Raw genomic sequence first — 20182 nt, 5'->3', positions numbered from 1 at the left:
ACCTCTGAATTCTTTATCTTGTGATCAGCATTTCCTTGCTGGAAACAATAAAAACAGCCAGTCTTGAAGACCCTTTGGCTAAGACTCTTTGTAACAAAAAGATGGCATTCCTACTACCTCCCACTGTGCCATCAATATGTCGCTTTCTCAAAGCACTTTTCTTAGTGTAAAGGCATCACCTTCATTTCAAAGTAAGCCATAGCCAAAGTGTTCTCGTATAAGCTTCAACTTAGGCTAAACACAAGGGAAACCCAAGGTATTATCTGTGTCTATGATACATCAGGCTACGTGTGACAGCAAGCTATTAGCAATACAAATTAAAATGCCTCCTTTAATGCAAGAAAGCTCAGAAACAAAAGCTGGGAAGTTCACAGGAGAAGGCCCAACGACAGATGAACACTTACTTACCCAACTTTTGCTTCTTAGAGAAAAGTCAAGTGCTATTTCTTGCACTCTCTTCAGAGTCTGTAGCATGACAAAAATACCATAGAATAAGACACAGCAAAAAAAAGTCTAAAATATTCTTGAATACCAGTTTTTCCTGGCCAATTACAAAAGAATATCCATAGCTAATTAGATCAGGATTCTCATCACTGAATCCAAATCTCTAATTAGGGGAGCCAGGAGATGCTTCATCAGATCTTTTGTTCCCCCTAAACGAGATGATTAAACAGAAGAGACAATGACAAAATAAGTAATGCATCCTCTGGTTATAAAATATTGTGGTCATTTCAACATGAAGTATCCCATGGGAAAACGTGTATGACTTGGTCTCTACCAGGGGTTGGAGGATACACGAATGGACAGTGTGTCAGACCTTTGCCTCAAAAATATGAATGCATAAATACATAGCCATAGCATTTTTGGTGCTTGCGACTGTGTTTGCAGCTGCCAAAATTATTGTACTGAAAGTAAGTTTCTCCTGTTACATTTCAGGAGTGATCTTTCCAGGACTATCACAAAGTACGGCTGTTTTTGCCTGGTTGCCATTTTACTTCTTGACATTTCACCTCTGTTCTCCCGGCATATGGCTAGATTAAGTTTGAGAGCTTTTCCATATACAGAACATCGTCATGTTCTGAACATTCATAAAAGCTGTGTATTGTTGCTATCTTTTATCAGTCTTTTCAACTTGTGACATGCAGCAATTGGAAAACAAATACAAGGCAGTTGTCTACTAGCTTTTGTAGCAGGGCAACAGAAATCTTGGACTGTATTTAAGATCTGAGCTTTAAATGATCCTCTGCACCAGGTGCAAGCAATTGGTTTGATCTAGCATTTCTTTATGATTCTTTTTTATCCTATCATAGATTGACTTTAAGTAAAAACATTTTCATATGAATAATCAGCTCATACAATAATTGTATCATGGATATTTCAATACTCAGCCTTTCCTATTGCTTCTTTTCCCAGTTCCATACTAATGTGTTCTGTGTGTCTTAGAAACTGAAGGCATTTACCCATGGAATGGTTTTGATCGCAAACATTTTCCACGACATGAACTGAGACAGAACTGCGTTCTATCCTTTTAAAAATGTAGTACTATAATAGCTCTTTCTAGGTCTGCTTACCTTTGGAGTCTGCAAACGCTGAATATTCATTTTGCCAAAGACATCTGTAAAACAAAATCGGCTAAAAATACATTCTGTGTTACAGCAGAGTGAAGCCATGAATCACATGGTAACACATTAGAGTGACTAGTATCAAAGGACCCCATGGGGAATTTAGGAAAAGGTAGTTAAGCAATTAATGAAGATATTTAAAATCCTAATATGGCAGAGACAGCTTTGAAGGCAGCAAGGGATTAATATTTATTTAATAGATCGTCAGATTCTGTGCCAAAAAAGAAATATAACAGAAGCCACCCTACTCTGAATGCAAACAGGCACAATTTGAAGAATATTTTTTGGCAGCAGTGACATCAGCACATCACCCTTTGTCGTGATAGATGAGAAAAATATCTTGCCTTAGAGAGAAAACTACCTTTACTGCTTTTGACTGTTTTGGCTGAAAATTACTTCAGTGATCCAAGCTCTGCCACAACACATTGAATAAATACAATCTTCAAAGAGAAAGGAACATATTGCTACTTTACAGAGGTGGCACGGGTTGGTTACATGATTGACAACAGATCACTGCAACTGCGCTGCAATGTTTTGTAGGGTTTGATGTGACTATTACCTGCTTATTTTTAAGGAGTTGAGTGTAACTGAATGGAATTTTCCAGTTTCTTAAATTGCTGGTCATGTTGGATGGGCAAACTCCATGTAGGCCAAATTTTACTTCTCAGCAAAGGTCAAACTTCTATGTAAATTATAATGGTTTTCTGAAGGCATTTATGACTGCGTGTGCCTGGTCTTGTGTCTGACATGCAGCCTGTTAGGAGTGCGAAAAACTCCTGTGAAGTTCCATTCCTTCTTTTTGCAGAAAACCTGAAATTCGTAAAGAGCTCTTCTTCCTTAGTGGTATTTCTTTAGATTTCCAGAACATTGCTATATCGTCACTCTTCCCAGTTAAAGGATTAATGAGGCTGCTGAGAACGGTCATGAACGAAACTACTTTTAAGGTATTTGTTCCTTCAGACGCAGGTGGTGGGATTGCCTTATGTCCCCTGCTCCTGGGAAAACTAAAATTGTATCTAAAATCTGGATTGTCTTAAACCAGTTCAAATAGAAAAGAGAACTAACAGGTGACAACTGTTCCGTTGTGAAAGTTCAGAGAGTTTCTCATGCAGAGGAACAGAGCTGGAAAAAACACAGGCTGTCAGGTATCCACACATGGAGAAGACTAGAGGCTTCAGTGAGTGCAGTAGTACACAGGGATTGAATCTATCCTATGGTTGGCATTATTTCTTTTATAGCAGTTCAATAAAAATTACAAAATTGTAATACAAAATTCACCTAAAACATTAGGAGAGCTATTCTTTATGGTTTCTTTTGGTATCACAGAGGACCGAAGAAAAAATCAGTAGCAAGGCAGAATGGAAAGCTGAGAGTCAACAATTCTCACTGGAGCATCAATCTATGCAATAATGATGAGGCAGATGGGATTTTTTAAAAAATTCTGCTTAGTATATAAGAGGTTTTTTACTCTATTTGATTTCTTTTAGACCTTGACACTATTATACTCATTGCTTAAATCCCAAGCAGCCTTTGCTTTCTACATGTTGATTTAAGGAGAATTTCTCAATAAGCAGTTAATGATGGAATGTTTTAAAAACTGACCTACTGGTGTGCCTTGCAGAGAAGGTAACTTTGCATGTATCATTCTATTTTAAGTGACTGTCTAAAATTTATTGACAAAGATAATGCATTTATAACATGGTAAATTTAGTAACTACCACCATGTATCCCTCCTAGAATTACATGCTAATGAAAAGATGCTCTAATAATTAGGGCCAAAGCCCGCTGAATACGACACCTTCCAATTAGCACTCCCCAGCTTGAATACTACCATTAACATTAAACAACAAAACCAAAAATGGGTATCAATTCACATAATAGAAAATAATTGATGAAGTTGGAGGGTGCGATTATTTGTGATTACTTTACAGTCATGCACTGAACGTAGGAGAACCCCAGTTAGTAGTTAATCTCTGGCTACCTCTTTGAAGATAATGAAATTGGCTTCCTACTGATGATTATTCATTAACAATTAATTCTTTCTTGGTGATCTGCTTCATTTTCAGCTTCTCACCACAAACATGCAATGGAATAATTACAAGTGGAAATGAAAAAGCAATTAGTGGCAGATAATGCCAACATCTGATTAAAAAACAGTAGAACAGATTAGCCGTTCAGTAACTGCAACTCTGCTGCCTTCAGCAGGGAGATGTAAGTTACCCAGTAATATTACAGTTCAAGCTGCGTTTCCCTTTTATTGATTCCCCTACATCACGGTCTGCCACATTAAATGCTTTCTTTTATTCTTGGGGGCATTGACTTGTTGTAAATAATTTCTAAAGATTAAGTATTATTTGAGATGATTTGTCATCCTTCATGCTGAGAGTCTCTGTCAAGAACGAAGGAAAAAAGTACTTAAGCCAAGTCATTTATTGTAGTTGTAAGCAAATGTAATGGGATTTTTTTTTCTGAGGGGAGGATGGTTGGAGATTTGCTGAAGTGAAGTGTCTGGAGACAAAGATCCTGGAAATTAGAGTCCCCTCCCCTAAACAGTATTTTCTCTTAAACTGGAGAACACAACAACTATCTGCTGTTGTAGCAAAGGATAGTTGTCTTACCTGTCAAAAGCTTAGCTTGTTTGTGAAACGTGTTGTGGTGCTGCTGGGTCTGCAGATCACCACCACAGAAATTCATAAATGTACGCTGTGATCTTTTAAAATCATGGATGATTTACATCATGCTGCACCCAGCATCCCATAATTGCCGAACACTCTCTTAACAAGGGATCCAACTAAGCAAATAAATACTTTGCAGGAAATCTATCAAGTCTGTGGGGGATCTGAGACCTGAACCTCGAGCCTCTGTTGCACACACAAACCACAAGAACTGAAAGGCAAAGGCTCAGCCCTTTCAGGAATCCCAGGCTGCATTCTCACCTTGCAAATCCGTCGGCAGGGCAAGTTCCCGTTTCCTGAGCGGAGGTCATGTGGCCGCTCTCTGGACTGTTTAGGAAAAGGTTGCTTTTCAAATGCTGATTAAGGAAGTGACTTGCTATAACCTGATAATTTTATGGTTCTGCTTTAGAGAAGAGAGTTCACAGACAGGTGAATAAACCCAGCTGGCACAGTGGGCATATAGATGTGTTAATTGCAGGAACCTCATTAACCACTCAGTCAGAAAATTATCAATAACATAGAACTACAAGTTATTTTGGTTTTCAGTTCAGACTTAGCCCAGTGGTCAGCGTTGTCATGGGCATATGGTCCATGGCTATTTTTCAAAACAAAGAAAGAACAGAATTTTAGGAGTTAATGGTGCCTGGTTAGCTTGAGAGCCTGAACGTTGTGTTTTCAAAAAGGATGACTATAGACAATCTGTCTTTAGAGATGTCTGTGAGGGTGGTGTGGTTTGGGCTGGGCTGGCCACTAAAACGAATGACAGAAATCAGGACGGAGACAAACTAAAAATTACCTCCAAATACATGGAAAACAGAGTGTTTTTCATGCTGTTTATTTAAAGGTTTAATTGTTTACATTTGCTCCCAAAGATGCATGATGCGGATGTGCTGAAATATTTGTGACAAACTCACCATTTGCAGTCTGAAAGCTCCTTCTCTGTCCTAAGGACAGTTAGGATATGGTAGGAGGCTGACTATTCAGCCACTGTTACTTTAATATGTACTGTATTCTCTCTCCTTTTGTAATTCTCCCTACTTTTTTCAGAAGTCCTGGCAAAATCTTTGAAAAGACATGCCTTCTGTCTTGACTTTCCTCTCTCTGTCTTAATTATTTACTCTGCTTGCTCCCTGTAGAAGCTTTACGTACTTTTACCTAATCATTGGTTATTGAAAGTTTTTCTCTCTAATTTTTCCAATTTTCTCCCTTGCTTGTCTTATCCCAGCTCTTCCCTTCATCTTTTCCTCTAGTAAGTGAAAAAATAGTTTTATTTTCCCTATTCTTGGTAAACCATTATTTTTAAATATTTGTCCTATCGCCCTTTTTTACATCTCTAAATTATCTGTGTGAACTTTTCACCTACGTTGTCTCTTATTCTCCTGGGGCCAACGGTTCTGAGTTATTACAAAATTGCTCAGATTTTTAAGGTACCTCTCTCAATCAGAGAGTTCAGATTTCATCATCCTATTACACATCTAATTTCTCATCCTACACCTGTTACAGTAGGAAAAACTTTCACAGCACTGAGCTTTTCTTTTTGTCTGTTAGCAGCCACAGTACCACCATCTTCTCAGTTAAACAAACTTTTATCTGTCTGTATTACCCATGTATAATTAAAGTGTTAAATATTTGAGCTGTGTTAGAAAGAAGCTGCAACATACTTCCCTGCAAAATAGCAGTATTTTCAGTCCAGAGAAAGCTTTCATTTTGCCTTCTGTTGATAATAACAGCAAATACCGACCTGCAAAACCCACAGTAAAGGACCCTAACCAACTATTCTAACCACATATTTGGTGGAGTAGGAACTAGTCAGACTAATCAGCCAAATGTCCCGTGAGAATAATTAAGGGTGTTGAATGTGCAAGGATTTGCCTTAGTACCATGTTTCTCCCACTCTATAAACTTATTGTTTTGGAAAGACTTTCTCTGTGCAGCTGGAGCAGATTGCTAAATTCCGTATAAAATGTCAGGGGAGTCCTGGTGGCATTGCACTCGTGTGGAGCTCTTTTTTAGCACAACCTCCGTTCAGTTACACAGGAATTTCTTGCACTAGGTTTATAAATGTAGGTAGGGGGTTTTTTTTAAGAAAAAATAATTTATTTGAATTTTTTTGCATGTGCTTTTTTCTCAGTTGACTCATCTCTTGACACCAGGTTGTGTGGCCAGTGCTTGGAGGTATATCAATCACATTCAGGTGTAAAACAGAGAAAGAAATTAATAGAAATTGCAACATCTGTGCCAGCTAGTTTTGACTGGCCAAATCTGTTCCCTGTGTACGAGAACTGTGTTACTGACTCTGGAAAAGCACTTTCAGGCCAAAAATTGCCTCCTAAGGGAGCTCTTGAATGTTTATGTTTTTATTTAAGATGTCAAATACAACATTCATACCACAGAGGTAAAGCATTGAACTAAAAATGCGCAGCAGTAATGAGATGGCCATTTCATTTGCAATTGCCAATAAGTAAGAGTCCTCAAATACTACATTACATTTGTTGATGCATTATCCTATGTTGCACTGGGGCTTTTTTCTCCTCTAATTTTGTAATTAGTAGTTCAAACCTGTGTTAATGTTGAACACTTACTTATCAATCCTATAGCATTGGAGGTATTAGGCGGTTTGAAGAATTAATTAAAAATAATCTTAGTTATCAAGAACCCATCCACAGGCCTTCCCAAGCTTCAGGAGCTGAGCATGTGATCCCGCATGGTCCCTCAACAGCAGCAGCACCAGTAACGTGGTGTTTGCGGTACATGCAGGTGATGCTTCTTACCCACTGTCCATTGGGTATAGCACGTCAGTGTCATATTCCCTTATGAGGAGGCACATTTCCCATACTGACCTCCCACCATAAATCTACTTTTTCTTTATAGAACAACACACATGTAGGAGTAATCCTACACACGATTCCCCCATACCAGTTTATCCCTTATGTGATTGGACGTGCGGTTGGCCTGTTTTTCATGAGTTTCATGGGTTGGGTGTCTGATAACTTGCAAGATTAGTAACCTGTTTCAGACATGAAAGCCTTTAGAGCAGGCTTTTATCAGCCACCTTACAGGAAGTATGGTTAGGCAATAGGCAGATGACTGTCTCATTTCTGAAGTAGCAGAAACACTACCTGACCTTTCTTCTGCCTTAGTCAAGTCAAGTTCTCCACCTAGCTACCGAAATTCTCTTGTCTTTCCTAAAAGGCTTTAGAAAGGAAGAGCTCTAGTTTGCCTGCAAAATGGAAAATGCTGCATGGAGCCAGGGGGTAGAAGGTACACGGTGCCAACAAGTCGGTGGTTATTGTTGAGTACAGGTTGTAGATCACACAGATGAAATCAGGACTCCTATCTGCTATCAAAAGCAAGAGCACCATCAATAAGTATTGAAATATTCAGAAAAACATGGCTTTTCATTCTTGTTTCATTGACAAAGGTTTCTCCATCTCATTCCCGAAAACCATTTTCTCATTATCCTGAGCAACTAGAGATTCTGGCACAAGTAATACTGATACTTTCCCTATGTTCTCTTTTGCATCACAATCAGCAGATTTCAACCTTGGAAGTCTTACACATGATGTTTTGGGTCTAGTTCAAAGCCTATCTACATCTGTAGATTGTCTTATCCTCAGCTTAAGGTCTTCTTACTTTGTGACACTTGCAGCAGTGCGTTTTACACTCATGAATTTTCTCCTGCTAAGCATGGGGGTGATGTTTCAGAAAAGCGAAGGCAGATTGCCTGTTCCAATAATTGCTTGCTGCTTTCTTCAAACTGCTCAGAGAGACTTCTCAGTCCTTTTATGTCACTAAGAAATGAGAAGGCATCGCATCCCAGACAGCCACTCACTTATCGTCCGAAGTCATCTATGAGTCTCACCTCCTACTAATTCCTCCCTCAAATTATGACTGCGACAGATTTCCTCTCCTTTGCTTACTCAAACTGTCAGACCACATCAGCCATCCGACTTCTCTGCTGACCTTTCCTTCACCGTCATGTTAGAAACAAGCTTTTCTATTTTAACTTCTAATGCTTAAAACTTAAATCACAGCTTAAATCTTCTTCAGCACAGATAGGCAGAACAGGGAGAAATTCAGTTTGTTTAGAGAGAAATTATGTGGTGAAGACTGGAAACAGCAAAAGAACAAAGCTGAGGGTTAACATGCCAGCTTAAATCCACCGTGACAAACTACTGGTCCTAAAACTTAAGTGTCAAAATGTTGTCTAAGGAAATCACTATAATGCATACTAATATCCTTTTATTGCTTGAAAGACTGTTACTGGCTTTGTGTGCTAGATATTTTATTTATCTTAAAAGTTCACTCTAGATGTCTTTGGGCGAGAAAAGAAGCCCAGACAGAAGAATGTCTGAAATAATCAATAAAAATGCCAGCATGCAAAATGCATTAAGATTCATGTTGTATTGTGATCCGTTTGTTTTACTAGCATAGCTTTGTGATTTTGACATAAAGGAATATACAAACCAACTAAACTTTTCTTTGTGTCTAATGTGAGGGACTCATTAATTTATTGTGGCTGTGGGTTCCTGGTAGTTTAAGACGCATGTAATGTGGCACAGTTCAGTGACAGCTCCAGGACCAAGAAAGTCTCTATATGAAAGACTGTGAAGAAACCACTGTCAGTGAGATGACACTGACTTACAAAGGACTGTGAAAATAGATTATTCTATACCTGTACACAGACTGTACCCAAACTAAGTGACAAGTGTTACGGAACTCAGTCACATGTTTATAAAGGAATAAAGTTGTTCATTACAGAAGTAAGTATACCTTGTGCAGAAGCACTACCCAAAACACTGTGTATTGATAGAGAAGTGTAATGGTAACTGCCCCATTAAGAACATTAATATAAAATGTAAAATGCCCTTAGACATTCTGGTTAAAGTAATTTGCTGTTACTATCTCACAGCCTGCTTAAACTCCATGGATTTTTTTTCCTTTTCTCACAAGATCTCTTCTCCACTTAAGTGATGATTACCTTTTCTTTTATTAAAGATTCACCGTAGTTACAAGCTTGGAGATCTATCAATCACCACCTGAAATCCTCAAATCCTTAGATGAGGCTTGGAGTCACGTTTATGGTCATTTCAGCCAGCCAAGAAGGAAGAAAACATACTCTGCTTTAAGCCTCAACTTTGTTTCTCATGAAACCTTGCAGTAATAATTTTTTAATATTTGAAGAATTTTAACAACTCCTTCACAAAATAGAACCATGTTTCTGCACCTACTCAGTTTGCTAAAATAAAACTGCCTCAAACCAGAGCCCACAACCCCATGACTCTGCAGAAGGACAGGATGTATGTATGCATGTGTAAACAAAAGGCAATGTCCTGCGGAGCTCTGTGTGCCGCACAGAGTCTCTCTGCTGTCCCTCTCCTCTTCCATCTCTCCCAGTGTACGTACTTCCAATGGACAGACACCTGCCTCTGCTTTTTTTTCCATTGAGGTGGGGCTTATGTGGAGCAAAAACTGGCATGTCCTGTTTTCTCATTTTCCATCTTTACTGACTCCCAATCTGGACTTTTAGACTAAAGTTTTCACAGGTGCTGGGCAGGAATGGCAATCATGATGGTGATCTCTGGTCAGCCAGGAATATGGAGACCTGTGGCGGTTCTGTGAGTGGATATTCAGGGCCTCATTATTCTTCTGCAAGAGGGAGAGTGAGGGTTTTGTGTCAGGGCTCCTGGAGAAACTGAACATGTTTTTAAACGTAGAAACAAACGGTGGGGAAAAAAGACAAACTCTTTCAATCTATTTGTCCAGTGTCTCCGGGCACTGCTGCTTACAGACAGATCCGCTGTATATCTGTGTTTAGTTTAACAGCTAACAACATTCAGAGCATCACAGAGCTCAGCAGGGACAAATTTCCTAAGTGCATGCTTGGTATTAGTAACACGAAAGTGTTCAAAGTCTTGAACAGACTTTCACAGCCTGTGCTGATCCCCACACTGCTCTTAAGTCAGTCAGTGGTAGAGCTTGTTTAATGATAAGATGGCAATGTCTACATCAGCCACCTGGAGCTCCAGTCTTCTGTGGAAATTCGGTGTCGTATACTCAGTGCCATACCCATTGACAAGCTGTGTGATCCATAGGCAATAACAAACCAAACCAAACTCCACCCAAAACCCCATCTATCACTGTAATATGCGTGCCTGTGGAGAAGATAAGAAAACCGATGTTTTTGGTTTATACACTTGTTTTGTTTAGCATGTAGTTACTAAACATTGTTACAAGTAGATGCTATATGTGGATAAGATGAAAAGAGGTACTGAACTGCCTTGAAGTTAAATTGAAGGGGGAAGGGATGATGTTCATAGCTGAGCTGTTTTCTCCGTTTGCTGGTACAAACAGTGTGAAAGGCAAGCCTGTAATATAACATGTTCCTTTCAGAAAGTCTGAGTTCTCCCTGAAAAGAGACTAAAGTGCTGCATTCCCCAAAGGGAAAATGTAATTCTCTTTTTATTGAAATAGTAGAACCATATAGCTCTCTCTTATTTATACAGTGTGTGGTGGTCGGTATTAGATGAAATGATTGCACTATGTTCCTGACCAGGCATTTTTCCTAAGGGCTGAATTTTATCCTTCGCTACTATAAGTATATATTACAAATAAAGGTCGCGGTTCAAAGGGCCTTTTCTGCGGAGGTCCACCCTAGCCAGGCAGTCCCCAGCCCATATTGTTGCAGGGAGGTCGTCCTTCTCTAATGCAGGACTTTGTGTTGTACTTGAACTTTCTAAGGATGCTATTGGCCCTTTAGTCTCTCCAGGTCGCCCTGAATGACAGCTCTGCCCTCAAGTGTATCGACTGGTTCCCTCCAAGTCAGTGTAAGCTGCAAAGAACTGAAGTATCTTTAATCAAAGACAGGAATTGGGGTCCTGTCACTCTACTAACCCAGTTATGACTCAAGTCCCCATGACTCAAGTGCACAAATTCTTATTTTCTTTCCCAGTAAGACCTCAGTAGGCACTTGTGCATCTGAAGATGCCCAAAGTGCTGCTGTCTGATTGAGTTTCTCCTGCACCTATGTCTGGTCAGAGTGCAGGAGCAGCTGTCCCTCTGCCCACCACCATGGAGTGGTGCCTGCCCCACAGGAGATATTACTGGGCACAAGGCTTGCACAGGACACTGCAGCTGAAGTGAACTGCCACATTCACTTGAAAACAGCAGCAGCAGCTGTGAAACAGCAGTTTCCATTTATGTAATAGCTCAGCCCTCAGTCTAAATGTGCTAAAAAGATTTTGTTTGGGATTTAGTGGATTTGTTTTCATACCATTTCTGTCTGAGCACAACCAGTCTTCCAGTGCAGCTCTATAACTACTGAAGCCAGTGAGTATTTTATCACCAGTCAGACTCTGGTGCCATTGAAATCAGTGAGGAACTTTTGCCCTTAAAAGGATTACCATTCACACCTAACAGTGAGTCCATATATCATCTAGTTTAATATGTGAAAGGAAGCCAGTGGAAGAGGAGAGTTCCCACTGTTACGGTCTACTGAATTTATACTCTGCAGACTGTAATTTAAAAAAGTAAACACAAAATTCCCTTTCTTAAAAAAGTGCCACCTGAAGTTTTCTAATACATGAAGTGGAATAATTCATATGGTAGCACGTGGGTTTTTTCCCCTTGCTTCTGTGCCGTCTCTGTAAGTCAGGATACAGCGAGATCTTATGTTTTTAATTTATTTATTGACTCAGAAGGTTGCGGTGAGGAGTGAAGCGAACACTTCGTACTACAAAGAAAGTGAGATCCAGATCCTCATTAGAGTGTATATAATACACTCTAATGTTATACACTCTAATGTTATACACTCTTATGTTCATACATTTGCTGTTTATCCTCAGAAAAAAAGTGGTTAGCTCTTCCTGAGCTTACAGAATAGCCTCAGCATCTTGCCTTCCAGCCTATCTGTTCTTCTCGCATTCAGCTCCTAGACTTGTTTCCAATGAATGCTGCTGGACTGTGAGAAGCTCTTCACGAAAACCTAAAGTCTCACACAAAGGAAACATCTCAGCAGCTGACTGAGTCTAAAAATGGTTGAAAATAAGCCAGGAGCATAACAGGAAGCAGTTTTAAAGTTCTAAATATTGATCTACTCAAAGTTTACATTCAACCTCCTTACACTTACAGTAGACTCTGGTCCCATTCCCCACATAGTGTTTATTTTAAAGAATTTTTGTAGCCTGCAAAAAACTCTTTGCGGATGAAGAGACAGATTTATTTTTTTCTATTTCTACAAGTAAATGCGAGATTTCACAGCTCTTTTATCACATTACAAAAGTCCCCCCATGCTGTGCATCATGATCATGCAGACACAAGGAAATGAAGCTTACCAGGTTACCCAAGCACAGCTGAAGGAACAGAGTGTACTAAAAATACATGTATACACTCTACAGTTACATATGTGCACACAGATATTATGTTGTTTTGCAAGATGGAAAAGAAAAATCTTTTCACCAAATGAAAACACTGAAAATGAAATGACAACAGCAGCAGATGCTAAAGCAAATCATCTAATTAAGATGATTTCATCAACCATTTTAAAAGACATTTGAAAAAGCAATATAACACTAAGTCACCAGAAGAAACGTTGATTATGCTTGCGTATACAGGCACAATAATACTCTAGCCGAAGCTGCCCTTTCAAGCGTGAAAACAAATGATACTTTCAAAACTGTTTATTTTTTTTATCCAGCTGTGCCTCACATCCTGCTAAGAAAAAGTATACACATTAAAAAAATTTCTGAAGAACTATAACCCACAGCCAGGGAGATACAATTCAAATCAACAGAAGTTTTGCCTGGGTCAGAACTGCAGAATGACTCCCATGCAACATGGAGAATAGCTTCATTCTGGCAGTGAGAGAAGGATTTGCAAACCAATTTGCAAACACGGGGAACCTCATTTTCACCATATATTCTTTGCATGGGTGGGCCAAATTCTGTCTCAGCAAAATCTGAATCAAAAAGCCAGGATGGAGACTGAACACAATGAATACAGTACGAGTCTGCATTTTAAGTCTAATGTTAACTGAAAATCAAAATCAAAAGGCAGAATTTTGTCCCGGTCCTTTAGAATAACGTGATTCTAAACTACCTTCCCCTCCTCTTATGTTTGCTCTTCCTTTCAGAGATACTGTAGAGTGCAGTATTGGGTTTTTACTGTTCAGGGTCCTTCTTGCTGTAAAACATTTAGTGTGGGAGAGGTGCACGGGCTGCCTCCTTACCACAGCACCACACATGTTCAGCTTCCCCTTTCACTGAGATTTATAGCAAGGAGTACTCATGCCTGCATGCCACTTGTTGAATTTTTGTTCCCTGCTATTGCCGCCTTTATTTGAAAATGGCTGCTGGATAGAACAGTCGGCAGTCAGTAAAAAAGTCAAATGTATACCTCCACTCCTGTCTTTCTGTCCTCTGTGAGATCCAGCTCCTGCTGGACTTCATACTGGGTGGTTTAATTTCTCAAAGGCCTCTGATTCCTCTTGTTTTCTTTGCTTGTTGTAATTGCTTCTGTAATAATGTCTCTTTACTGCTTCTAAAGCTGTCTGCAAAAGCACATTATGCCTTGGAAGAAAAGGAAGAAAATTTTAAATGTGAATGTTACATTAAAGAGTAATAACTCTGAGTGCTCTCTATTTTCTTTTAACCCATCTTCATTGTCTGTTTATCAGTTTTCGTTTTGTTTAAATCTTCCTTCCTCAAAGCATCCTCCTTCAGAGGAGGATGACTAGACTCTTTCTAGCACTGGCGTCATTCCTAAAGGTTCAGAAGGAGGTTTTTCCCTCTCATCTTGGCGCCAGTGATTGACTACCAGGACAAAAGAATTTTTTTTCTTTTTTTTTTTTTTTTTTGGGGGGGGGGTTATCTTTGCAGAGTAGTTAGTCACAGTGCGAGCGAGTAAGCAGGCTCTTCCTGACACCCTCTGCAGGTGGTAGCTTGCAGGCAGTGCTGGGGAAGAAGAGCAGGGACAAAATTAACCTAATAGCTGGGGAAATGAAAGAAGAGCAATGATTAGTGTAAGGAAGTGAAATGGGGCTTCAGGAACAGAATTTAGTTTACACAGATGGCATTCCCAACCATAAAATTCCTCTGCAAGAAGCTAAACTGAGCTTCTCAACAGATTTACCACGTGGTCAGGGCTCACTTGCATGTTTTTATATGGATGTTTTTCAGATGGAAATAAAACCATCTTGAGAAAGTTTCTATTTAGCCCTCTTCCTTCCTGAATCAGTTTGGCAGCAAATGCATTAAGCAATAATAAACCTTGAATGGAAAGACACTAAAATGATGTTGCAACAGTGGACGCTACTTAAAAACATTACTGATATCAATTATTTTTGAGGTTACCGCAGCAATGATGTGGAACAAACAAGCAGATGGTGACAATGTTAGAGCTCAAGCAAAATGTTTCCTCTTTCTATAGACAAATAGTTCCTTTGACACACTCATGTCCACTGATGCTACAGTAGCTTTTTCTTAAGAACCTGAAGGTAATCACAGAACTCGCAAGGACTGGCAAACCTGAAAAACCTCTGTTAATCAGAAAACCTTATAGAGACAAGTTCTCAGAGCAATGCCACCATTATTTTGGTGAAGGCAATTAGATTTTGTCAGAGGAAGTGACCTCCAAAGCTATTCTCGTTTTCATCAACAGCAAAGCAGAGCATCCAGTAAACCCTCTTGATGCTGAGAATAACAAGGATTTTATAACTGTTATTAAACACTTAAATTGCTGTTCAAGGCTGCCATTGTTCCAGTCACCATAAAACCCAACACTAAATCGTTGTTTTTTTCATTAAAAAACGACAGGTAGATAAAGTGTCGAGATATGTGATTTCCTTCAAAATACATCAGAGGTGAGGAACACCTGAATATTTAAATAGCCTATGTCAATTCATTTGAAACAGTGACATCAAAAGTACTAAATATTTATACCAGATGGAGGGAAAGAAATTGTGACTGGGAGCTTGGGCACAATAGATGCGTCATGGCAGACTGTCACAGCTGCGAGGCAGGACTTCTTTTCTGACTAACTGCTCCCTCACATTTTTCAGCTGATTAATGAAAGCCACTCTACAGTAAAAAAATGTAAGTCAGCCACTGTATGTAAGTGTAAAAAAAAAAGTAAGACAGCCTGCTGTCTGCTGTGAGTGGATATTTTGGTATGTTGGTACACAGCAGTGGTGGATGGCTTCTCACAAAGAGGAAGAACCCTTGTCTGAAAGTAATTCTTGGTGGATGTTGAGATGGGAGCTTCCTAACCCAGGAGGAAAATTAATCTCCTTCTCTACTACCTTAAGGAAGTGTGTTGGCAACCTCCCTAGCTGGAGTTAATTTGTTTCAGTAAAGAAAAATTCATCTGCAACTCTTCTGGAATTGAAATTTTAACAAAACATTGTTTTTCAGATAAGCAGTGTTTTTCATTGTTTCTTCTTCACATGGACATTTCAACCAAGCTCTGTCATTTATATTAAAACTCAAAATTTACTTTTGAAAATTCAGTATTTTAATCAAAAAATTATGTATGTATTTCTTAAACACCCCCCCTCAACTTCTACAGAAAAAAAAAAAATCCTATATCTTCATGGTAAATAGATGTTGTTCTGTTAATTTTGAGCTAGTGTCATTAAGCTAGAGTTTCGGGCTGACTGTGCTAATCCTCATTGAAAGGGATTATGAGGTCACATCACGAAAATGAAACTGGTTAAAATGACTAAAATCTCTGGATTATTAGCATATTTCTCACACAAATGGCCTATAAAACCTCCAGATTGTCTCACAGCCAGTTGATACGAGCTACTTGTGTACAGACTTGAATAACGCAGCAAAGCAGAACTGTTGCAGCATGAGCTTCAGTGCTGGTTTGAAAGCCGAGAGGGAGAAATTTTCTACCGCGCTTGGTTCTTCACAAGCATCTTCAAAGAGAGTGACCTTTCATAGACCTTTGATTGTGTGCCAGCTGGATCACAGACCAGGCCTGCTTATGCATTTACAGCCAGAAACAGGAATCTCCTCATTAACTATGATGACTCCACGACTGGGTTGGACAGTAGCTGGGCAGTGTCTATGGTGGGTCCTACAGCACCAGGAGTTTATGGTGAACTCTTTATTGAAAACCCAAAGCTGAGCACAAAATAAGGGTGAGACGTTAGAGAAGGAAAAGCTAGCCTGGAAAGTGGAGAGATAATGTGTTAAAGCTCCTTTTTCACTTAGTGGTGAAGGAGGTGTTTGTGGTCTGTGGTGAGAAGTGTTTTGGGTTGTGTGCGCATTTAGCAATGTTTTTTATCTGTACGAACACATGTGACAGTCAAAGCCCTGCATATTTGTTGCAGCAGAGGTAGAAAGGCACAAGCCCTACCATTTCCTCTCCTGTAGAGCTGGCATTTATGTGGTTTTGTCTGATGGAGGCACTTGAGTGGGGATAGTCTGCTGTAAAGACGCTCGAGGCACTACTGGAAAGGTCAAAAGAAAGAAGTCTGTTCTCCTTTTTGCTCACATATGTGTGAAGCTCATTCCCATAAACTGCGCTATAAAAATTTTCTTTAACATCTTTCACCTAGAAATAAGTCCTGTTGCCTGTTTGCACTCTTTGTATTAGAGTACATGAAGTCAAGCTTTGCTTTCTCTGTTAGCCAACTGTAGATCTGCTGTGTTTAACATCACGCCACGCCTCAACTGAAAGGTTCTGTTGAGAGGCAGACAGTTTTGGCATGGGCTTGTGATTTGCTTCCAGTTGCTTGGAGCTCTGGCAGTGTACACATACTCTGAGAAAAGCTACAGCAAATAGGTGAAGACGAAAATGCTGCAGTGGTCATCTACAGCTAAAGAGTAAAATGAGCTGGAAGTCATCTTTGCCATGTCACAAGCTGTTGGCAGACCGGGGCCTTCTTCTGGCCTTCAGGAGATTCCATATCTCTTGTCTGACCTGCTGGCAGAATGACTCCACTGAAATTGCATAGATTGGTCCCTGTGAAGTTTTGTTTTTTTTTTTTAAAGGGGACAATTTTGGGGCTGGAGTTGCAGGATTAGAAAACAAAGCCGATCAGCATTATATATTTAAGACAATGTATCCGGACCTGATTTGTGTATTTTACCTTTTTCTCACTCATTCCTCTCTTACCTATCCCTTTTGGCTCAAATAAATCCATAAGCTGTGGAGAAAAAACTGCATGTTGATAGCCAGCTGAGCACTCTAGGACCTGATAAGGGGTGGCAAATGTATGAGATGCAGGGAGGAGATGCTGACCGTTTTTGCAGACTCTGGCTTTCACAGGGGTGGTGGGTACTTAGCAATGCAGTCTTAGCAGGCTCAGGATTACAAATGGGTGTATAAAGAGTAAAGATTCAAAAGTCTGCCCAAACATCACATGAATTAGCCATGTTCTTCTCCATGACATTACAAGACTTTCCATAAGACTTGCATAAATGTCAGCAGAAAGTCTACTTAAGGTGAATTTCACAGCATATGCTTGAGTACTCATCTACTGACATAAAAAGAATTACTATGTCTCAAACCAAATTAAGTACCTTCATTCACAATTTTTGTGGACCACAGCAACTGGACAGTAATCTTTAAGCCTTAAGCATCTCAGAAATTTCCCATAAACTTTCAATCTAATTTAGATTCAGTCTCTATCTTTGCGGTTTAATATATTAAAACTCAAACAATTCCTACAAAGATTCTGAGATGAAAGTTATATCTGCCAAATTTGTTTATTGTGAAAGAAGTTAATCTGAAAATAAAAATTTCTACGGAATTCACCTGGAAATTAAATTATCTTCCCCAGATATAAACCTCTTATTCACTGTTGCAAGTACATACTGATTTTTTTTATTGACCCTATCAGAAAAAGTAGCAACAAACCAAACCAACCCATGCTTCTGTAATGCTCAACGGAAAACAAGTTATTCAAATATAAACCTTTTCAAAACAAGTAGCTCTACAAAATATACACCTCCCTCTAGTGAGAATATGGGAGAAAGGAAACTGAGAGATGCTATTCACATCATTTAATGTTTTCCTGCAAGTGACTGCTAAGGTGATCACCGAAGAATCTATACAGAATATGATTTTGGTATCCACAATGTATTGTTTGAAAACATCTGTCTAACGTGTTTAAGTAATGAATAAGTTTGAGGAAACAATATGACAAAAAGAGGCTAAAAATATCTAATAAGTGAAAAATGATTCATTTAGCAACTTGTAAAAGCTGGTTACAGTTAAGATTCTTGTTAAATCCTCCAAGCCTATATGGCTACACACAGTATAACACAAAGGATACACCTGCTTTAAGTTAAAATAATGTTTATAGTGTTAAGCACAACTTAGGATGCATTCAGGAAATTCAAGCACATAAGAAAAATATTAATCAAAACCAGTTTTAGTCATGCTCAGACTCAAAAGCCAAAGCTGCTTTATTAACACTGAGAAACTTCTTGCACTCTGAACCTTGTGTGTCTTCCCTGAGTTTCAGTGGGTGAGTAACTTCACTTTACCGCAACTGCACTGAAGAGGGGGCAATAAAGATTTCAGTCTTGCTCTTTATAAAGCAATGGTAGTGTAAACTAGTCCTGCCACAACAAATTAGCACCACTGAGATGAGCTGTTTGGCAGCTGCAGGCCAGTAAATCCATTGATTCATTTTTAAGAGAGTATGTGACCTCTCGGAGTGTCAGACTCCAGACATAGCACACTGCTTCCTCAAAGTGTGTTAGTAGATCGCCTACAACCTCAGCAAGGATTCAGCTCACATGATTTCTTCAAAACTTTCCAAAACCAAAGAAAAGAAGTCAATCAGTTACGGCCAGCACTGAATAATAGGCGCGGTCTTCACCTCAGAAGCCATTTCTTGATGTTACTGTTCAAAGATCCTATTTCTTCCAAGGTATTCCCACTTTCCTTTTTCAATGACATCCACGTGCCCCCTGTTTCCCTCAGCACAGACTTACCCAAGTTGTCTTTGCAATGCCAATGTCAGTTATCTCAACTCGAGGCACTTGAAAAACACTGTACCTCTTCAGAAATGCAATTAAAAACAATCAGACAAAAAGCCTCAACTTGAGGCTGGAGATAAATTCTGCTATTGTAGGGCATAAGTCAACTTTACTGGTTATACTAAATGAAAAACAGAGGGCAATTTACCACAATACTTGGAGTGAGTCAGTGGTAAGGAAAGAAATATTTCTGTACTTGGCATTTGATTTAGATTCCTATAAATAATAGCTAGAATGGTGACAGCTTATTCTCAGACAGCAGACAGAAAGGAGGAAAGAAAACAAATGTTGCTGTTTCCTGATGAATATCCATTCTTAACAGTCTAACTATACCATCTGCAGTGCTGGCAAAAAAAGTTTCAGTCTTACCAAGATCCTGGGGACTGTTGGGATTCTTTCTCAGCTCTCTGTACTGACCAAGTAACTCTGATCCCTTGCGTACCTCTTCAGGCTCTGGTTTTTCATTTGATGAAGCATGATTGGCTGATACGAAATTATTTTCTACTCAGGTTATAAGCCACATTAGAGACATGGCTAAACCTATGCTATCCTGTTAGGTCAGGTTCAAATTTTTGTTTCACTTCAGTTTATGTCTGCTGTAGCTCCGTGCGCAGCAGTTGCGTGCTTGTAGTGAAACTTGGGCTTAGGAGTGGAAAAACCCTTTTTACCCCTTAAGAAAGGGTAAAAGTGACCAGCAGCCACCTACCTGGCTCAGATCAGATCATCCACAGTTCTCCATAAGTATCCCTGAGACCTCTCACCAACCCCCGCTGTGTCTTTCCACATCACCACAACACATGAAACTTGGCAAAAGCAACACATGGTGAGCTGCAAAGCTGTCCTCTCCTTTTCAGGGCACTTCTGTACGCATCGTATCAAGTCTCCCCCT

Source organism: Charadrius vociferus, unplaced genomic scaffold (genome assembly GCF_000708025.1).
Source record: "Charadrius vociferus isolate BGI_N301 unplaced genomic scaffold, ASM70802v2 scaffold315, whole genome shotgun sequence".
In the NCBI taxonomy this organism is placed as follows: Eukaryota; Metazoa; Chordata; class Aves; order Charadriiformes; family Charadriidae; genus Charadrius; species Charadrius vociferus.
This window is presented reverse-complemented; position numbering follows the sequence as displayed.